At 42.3% G+C, this 7,834-nt stretch overlaps 2 long non-coding RNA genes across 2 annotated transcripts in view; one reads left to right on the forward strand and one right to left on the reverse strand.

Moving 5' to 3' along the window:
- The window catches only part of LOC109299975, a 46,871-nt gene that overhangs the window by 22,728 nt on the left and 16,309 nt on the right, over nucleotides 1-7,834 (forward strand). The gene's annotated exons all lie outside the window — the stretch shown is intronic.
- Nucleotides 1-7,834, reverse strand: part of LOC109299974 — a 22,308-nt gene that overhangs the window by 3,172 nt on the left and 11,302 nt on the right. The window contains exon 2 of the long non-coding RNA XR_002098081.1: nucleotides 5,863-5,869. This is a non-coding gene — a long non-coding RNA (uncharacterized LOC109299974). The remainder of the gene's footprint in view (nucleotides 1-5,862; nucleotides 5,870-7,834) is intronic.

Genomic DNA, 7,834 nt, shown 5'->3' on the forward strand with positions numbered 1-7,834 from the left:
ACCAGGTCGTCGCCTGCGGCCAGGACCAGGTCCAACAGGTTGTGACCTTCCAATCAGTGTGGAAGCAACACTTACATGAACCTCCAAATGGTGGCTGCAGCAGTAAGATTAATCAAGTCTGCTGGAATATGCTAATTAGCCTCCACATCTCATGTATCAGTGTCCCTGCACTTGAAAATGGTGGTGGGGGCACTTTAACTAAAGCTCATTTGATGAGCTGTAGTTAAAGTGACCCTGCCACCATTTTGAAGCACGAGGACACTGATACTTGAGATGCTGTAGGTGTTCTAATTAGAACAGCTCTCAGAGACACTCTGATTAAAGCACCCCCCACCACCACCCCAGGAGCACACAGAAGAATGTCCACAATATGTAATGACACTAAGAAGGCCAGGTGAACCTTTGACACAGCTATGAACTGTGGTTGAGATCTACCAGTATACCCAGATAAGAATCATATAGGAAGAAATACTCTAAAACTGGGAGCCAGTCCTTATGCTAAATGAGACTAGTTCATGACAGTGAAATAGTAACAATCTGTTTTTTTGAGACTGTTAGTGTAAGGATCTGACCAAAGAATTAAGAACTGAGGAGTAAAGAGTAGGCATCGCTGCTGGAACAGAAAAACTTAAATACCTATTAAAGATTTTGCATACAATAAGAATTTCCTCAATCTAAATGTCAAAGGTACTTTTGGGACTAAAGGAAGACTGTCAGATGAACCAATTTCTAGTTAACAGCACACACAGCCAAGCTCTGGAGGCCCAGGATACAAATCTAAAGTTATGTCTGTAAGTATTAAGTGCCAGGACTCTGGACAGTGTTGCTTAGTAGATGTTGAAAAAAAACAAAGCTCTGATGGATACTGGAAATGTACAAATCTTTCTTCCAATAATTAATACAAATAACAAATTGATCAATCATAATAACCTATGTAAATGCAAAGTATAGAGCCTGTCTGAATATTAGAATCATGACAAGGTTCACAGACCTATCACATTGAGACCATTCAGAGGGAGTGTTGCTAGGGTTAACCATCTCCTTAGTGGAGTACAGCTGTTGTGTGCTGATTGCAAGGCTTATCAAGGTAGTTAATGGCAGGGGAGTATGCAAGTTTTGGTAGAATTAAATAACTTCCTAGGATTTTCCTAGTAATTAACAGGGAGATGCTTCTGGACAGCAGGCAATACTCTAGAGAGGTGAGACTATGGCACTGAGAGCTAGACCTCCAGATTGGATGCAAAACACTAAGAGCATAGCAAATTTCATGTCAGATCAAGACAGTTTTCATTTCTTCCAGCAACCTGTCACTGACAGTGGGTAGTAACAGACACTTTGGGTATAATTCTGTTTCCTTTTGTGCACCTAAATGGGCATTTTGAGCCCTGCCTCTGCACTGTAGATATGTGAGCAAGCACACATAGACTAGCATTCACAATCACATGAATGTCTTGAGTGTAAAGTCTAGGAAAACTGGGAAGAGGGTCCTCCCATGTTTTAGCCTCAGTTACTGAATGATTAGTGCATTTGCCCAGGAAACAAGTTCTGGGTTCTGGGTTTTGAACAGAAAGTTCATATATATTCGTGATTAAAGAGTTTTAAAAAATTAGGCAGAGCCTCAATCACGTGAGAAATGCTAACTGATTCTAGGGGGACCTCTTGGAGTAGTAAGTTTTATAAGATTGGTCTCTAAAATCTGTATGGAACAAATATAGATTATAATTTAATACAAAATATCAGTTGAGAAGTTTCATAGTTTCATAGTTTCTAGGGTCGGAAGGGACCTGAACAGATCATCTAGTCCGACCCCCTGCCATGGCAGGAAGAGCACTGGGGTCAAACGACCCCAGTAAGGTGGTCATCCAACCTCCTCTTAAAAAACCCCAGGGTGGGAGCCTGCACCACCTCATTTGGAAGCTGGTTCCAGACCCTAGCCGCCCTGACCATGAAGTAGCGCCTCCTGATGTCCAACTTAAACCTTCCCTCCGCCAGCTTGTGACCATTGTTCCTGGTCACTCCTTGCGGCGCTCGGGGGAACAGGGACTCCCCCAGCGCCTGCTGATCCCCCCTAACCAGTTTATAACAGGCCACAAGATCCCCCCTCAGCCTTCTCTTTTGAAGGCTGAACAGGTTCAGGTCCCGCAACCTTTCCTCATAGGACCTACCCTGCTGTCCCTTGATCATACGAGTGGCCCTCCTCTGGACCCTCTCCATGTTGTCCACATCCCTCTTAAAGTGCGGCGCCCAGAACTGGACGCAGTACTCCAGCTGCGGCCTGACCAGTGCCACATAGAGGGGAAGGATCACCTCCTTGGAGCTGCTCGAGATGCATCTGTGGAGATGAAATGAGATGCACGTTTCAGCAGTGTTCTCTAAAATACAGTCTCTATATCAACATAACCTTCCTGATTTTTGGTTCATTCAGTGAAATTAGCACACTATTCCCAAAAATTTATAGAGAGCAGGAGAAATTATTTCCAGACTTTCATATATACTAGATGTACCATTTTCTAAAATGTAAACAAATCAGAGCCAGTTGAGCCATAATCCTGATCTCAGCTTAAAGGAAATCAGAAACACAAATGTTTGGATTAACAACCCCCCTGAAAAGTAAGTACTTTGCTGTTGACCTTCAGCCCTGTATTTTCTCTGTTTCAGCAGTATCTGCCTCGTTTCTGTTCTTTAGACTGTACTGCAAAGTAATATGGCTAATCACAATAGTAATTCTTATGTCTGGTAATTTGCAGGTTCAGCATCCTAAAGACTGATCCAGAGGACATTGAAATCAGTGGGGAGCCTGTCATTGACTTTGTTAGGTTTGGCTACTACTGAATATCATGCAGTTAAGATACAGCTGAGATCAGACGGAATCACAAGTTGGTAAACATTAAGAATTATTGCAAGATTTGCCTTAAATGTTCCAACATAGAAAACCTGATCCACTTAAAAAAACAAATAAGACTAGGTATGTGAGTAGTTTTATGAAAGTCAATGTGACCACTTAGTGTACTCCTGTATTTAGCTGAATCCCAGCCTAAAGTTTTAATTTTTTTCACAGACCTGACTTTACTGTTCTACCTTGTTACTGTCCCCATAAGCTCTCCAGGCAGGAAATCAGGCAGTTTTCTGTAGGAAATGTACCAGTGTTTTAGCAGGAGTTCACTGTAACTTATACATTTCCATGAAACATTTTGGTTTCCATAAGTCTTTGCTTTCCAACAAAAACCTCTTCTGTTAGAAAATTATTAATCAGATTCAGTTACACAGATATCAGCCAAGCAGGTTTGGTTAAAAGAATCAAATTAATCCTTTAAATCAAATTGTAAATAAAAAAAACTTTAAAACAAAACAAGTCAGTATGAAGATGAACATTGATGTTTACATTTTTTTCACACACTCTCATTTTCACTTTGTGTCAGTACAGAAACATGGAGTCCAGGAACAGATTCCATGTCATGTAGAAAAAAAGGAACATTTTTAAAAGTAACTCATACTGCTATTCAGTGCAGCATATCTCTGTCATGTTATTTTCAAAGGATAAAAATCATTATTTTAGCCTGTGCAAATATAATTTTCTCTTTCATTTCTGCCCTCTTCCAAGCAATCCAAAATCCTCGGCAGCATGAAAAATACTCTGACCCGTAGCAGCAACAGTAACCTGTTTCCCTTTCAAAATATACTGATAGAGCACTTTTATGTGATGACATTTTAACCTGCAAATAAAGCAAAATGGTTACTGCTGTCATTAAATAATGAACTGTGTAAATTTCAGCTGTTGGGCATGAATTCAGTGCCTTCAAGAGTGAAAAGAGATATTTCCCATGGTTATGATTTCTGATGTTCATACTCTGAAATAATCCATACAGTGGTATGGTCTGGGTGAATCTAATTTTTTTTTGCACCCTTACTCATACCTAAAAGGTCTCAGGAAATAATAACAAAGCCTATTTTATTACGACTTCAACCTTGAGGCTAGAATTGGCTTGGTACAGTGCTATAGTGTAGTAGTATATTTTATCCTCAGTTTTATCATTTTACTTCCAAATATTTTATGTGTTTCCTGACAGTTCATGTTAAGTTACTTTATTCCCACTGAACTGGAAAAAAATCTGAAGTTGTTATACAGAGATATATCTCTAAAGGTAACATAAAAGTAGATAGCAGTGTGTGTGCATGCCCTTGCATGTGGTTGGGTGGGTTCTAGGAAATGGAAAACACAATACACATATATGAAAAAGTCTTAGTCTTCTGGATATTTAAGTTATGTCTCACAGAGGTAGAGTATTCATAAGACCAGTTAAATTCTGTGGGAATGCCTATGCAACTGAAAACAGGGCCTTTAATATATTTTTCATCAACATTCTCAGGGCCAGATTAAGGCAATCCACAGCAAAGTCCCCATTTTGCGTCACTCCACCTGCATATGCTTGTGCCATTTGCTAATGCCCAATTTAAGTGGAAGGTGGCAGGACTCACCATTCTTTAATGAAAACCAAGGGTCACTTTGGAGAGACCAGGTTATACCTAGGGACCTACCAAAATCACAATTTCACAGATTTCATGGAAACCAGGGAAAATGGCATTGTCCACACTTTCCTGTGAAATCAACCACAAATGGGGGGTTTAGTGATGTAGACTGAACGAAGGCACCCTCTGCCAATCAGTGGCAAAGGGCAGGGCTGCTGGGGTCACTCCACCAATCATTGGTGAGGAGCATGTCTGCCATGAAATTCCTGTAAAACTGGCTCTGTATGCCATGAGTGGGCCACGAGAAACCCTGTGACTTAGGTGGGTCCCTAGTTCCTACTTCCTGCATTTACTCTACTTACAGAACTCTGCTTTCTATCAGTCCATTCATAGCATCTGATGAAGTAGGCTGTCACCTGTAAAGGTTACGCATCTCTCTACTAGGTAGTCTCTAAGGTGCCAACCTGCTCTACCTTCTGCCTGACTCGAGACTAACAAGAGCTAACTGTCTAGAAACAGGGTGCATCTGCACATGCAATTAGCATGTAGCAATAAACTCCATCACAGTTTGCACCGGAGTTTATTGTTCCTAGTTGCAGCATTTACACATGTGCTGGGGATCACAGCATGCTGAGCTGAGGTGCAGCATCCCTGGCTGGCAGAGGCCCAGGAGGTCAGCATGCCAGCCCAGAGCTGCTCCACCCCAGCTCAATGTGCTGTGGAGGAGCTGGCTTGGGCACAAAGGTGGTCCAGTGTGGAACTAGCTGGCAGAAGCCCCTGCACTGTAGCACCCTCATGCCCCAGCCAGCCCCAGTCATCATCTAGACATGTGTTTCACCACACAACTGTAGGACAGTACTTTTCCCAGACAGAACTATCCTACAGCAGAGTTAATTTACTGTGCTCTAATATGTGCGTACATGTAGACAGTGATGCTTTACTGTTGAGCTAATTATCTCTGCAATAAAGTGCACATATAGAAGCACCCACAGAGTGTATATCTGTATAGATGAATAGAGAATGCTGCACTCTTTCACTCCTTCCCTCTCAAGTCCTTTGTTCTTTATTTAGCCTTCCCCATAGCTTTGGTCTTGGAATTAACATTCGATTTAGGTTTATTTATGTTCACCCTTCTCTGAGCTATCATTTCAAAGTTATCTGCAGACCCAGACAGTTACTTTAGCATATTCATGCCTTAATCCAGCCATGATTAATTTAGTTCATATTAATTGGATGGAGTATTAAGGTCTAACAAAGTGCTATGGTGACACATGCCCACATTGGGTTGAGCATCTTTAATAAATCTTTTGCTGTCAATGATATAAGCATAGATATTAGATGTTTGAGAGTAGGAGATAGATAATATCTTGTATTGAGGTTGGCACAAAATAACACCAGTGCGCTTAATTTTTAAAACAATATTGGCCCTCATATCTGGGAGCTTTCATATACCTATAGCTGTATGTGCAAAGATTCTCCACAAACCTGGATTTGATTGTATTTAGTAACAATACTGGTCTTTTTTGACATAGAACTTCCTCTTCTTTTGAAATGCAAACAATAGACAATCAATGCCATTGTTATTCAACTATAATCATAGAAAATTAAGGTTGGAAAGGTGCTCAGGAGGTCACCTAATCCAACCCACTGCTCACAGCAGGACCATTCCCAACTTGATCATCCCAGCCAAAGCTTTGTCTAGCCAGGTCTTGAAAACTTCCAAGGATGGAGATTCCACCACCACCCTGGGTAACCTGTTCCAGTATTTTACTACCCTGCTAGTGAGAAAGTTTTTCCTAATATCTAACATAAACTTTCCTTGCTGCTATTTGAGACCATTGCTCCTTGTTCTGTCATCTGCTGCCACTGAGAACAGTTCATCTCCATCCTTTTTTTAATCCTACTTCAGTTAGTTGAAGGCTGCTTTTAAATCCCCTCTCAGTCTTCTCTTCTCTAAACTAAATAAGCCCAGTTCCCTCAACCTGTCCTCATAAGTCATGCACCCCAGCCCTCTTGCCATTTTTGTTGCCTTCTACTTGACTCTCCAATTTGTCCACATCCTTTCTGTAGTGGGGGGCCACATATGACTCCAGATGTGGCCTTACCACTGCTGAATACGAGGGGTCACTTCCTTTGACCTACTGGCAACACAACTACCAATGCAGCCACATATGCTGTTAGCCTTCTTGGCAACAAGTTCATACTGTTGGCTCATATTCAGCTTATTCTCTGCTGTAACTCATTTTCTGCAGAGCTTCTGCCCAGCCAATCAGCCCCCAGCCTGTAGTGGGGCATGGGATTGTTCTGTCCCAAGTGCAGGACTTTGCACTTGTCCTTGTTGAACCTCATGAGATTCCTTTTGGCCCAAACCTTCAATTTCTCTATGATTAGGTCACTCTGAATCCTGTCCTTGCCCTCCAGAATATCTGCTACTCCCCACAGCTTGATATCATCTGCAAACTCGGTGAGGGTGCACTTTTAGCCATCTTCCAGGTCATTGATGAAGAAGACATTGACTAAAACTGGGCCCAAGTTGAAGACATTGAACAAAACCAACCCCTGGGGCACTCCACTTGATACAGGCTGCCAACTAGAAATCAAGCCATTGATTACTACTCTCTAAGCCCGATGCTACAGCCAGTTTTCTATCCACCTTACAGTCCATTCATCTAGCCCACACTTTCTTAGCTTGCCTGTGAGAATGTTGTGGGAGACCGTATCAAAAGCCTTGCTAAAATCACAGTACAACACATGTACCAGTCACCCCGCATCCACAGAGTCAGTCACCTCATCATAGAAGGAAGATTGATCAGGCTTGACTTGCCCTTGGTGAACCCCTGCTGACTGTTTCTAATCATGTTTTTCTCCTCCAAATGCTTTGTAGTGGATTCCTTGAGGATCTGCACCATGATTTTTCCAGGGACTGAGGTAAGGCTGACTGGTCTGTAGTTCCTTGGAACCTCCTTTTTTCACTTTCTTAAATATGGGCACTGTGTTTGCCCTTTTCCAGTCATCTGGGACCTCTCCTCATCACAATGAGTTTTCAAAGATGATGGCCAGTGACTCTGCAATCACATCAGCCAACTCCCTCAGTACCCTTGGGTGCATCCCATCCAGCCCCATGGACTTGTACATGTCCAGCTTTTCTAAATACTCCCTAGCTTGTTCTTTCACTAATGAGGGCTGCTCGCCTCCTCCCCAAACTGTGCTGCCCAATGTCTGGGAGCTGACCTTGTGAAGATTGAAGTGAAAACGTCATTGAGCGCTTCAGCCTTTTATGCATCCTCTGTCACAAGGTCGCCTCCCCCATTCAGTAACGGGCCCACACTTTCCCTGATCCTCCTCTTGCTACCGATATATAGAAATG

The sequence above is a fragment of the Gavialis gangeticus genome, unplaced genomic scaffold (assembly GCF_001723915.1).
Source record: "Gavialis gangeticus isolate Ggan-Ray unplaced genomic scaffold, GavGan_comp1, whole genome shotgun sequence".
Classification (NCBI taxonomy): Eukaryota; Metazoa; Chordata; order Crocodylia; family Gavialidae; genus Gavialis; species Gavialis gangeticus.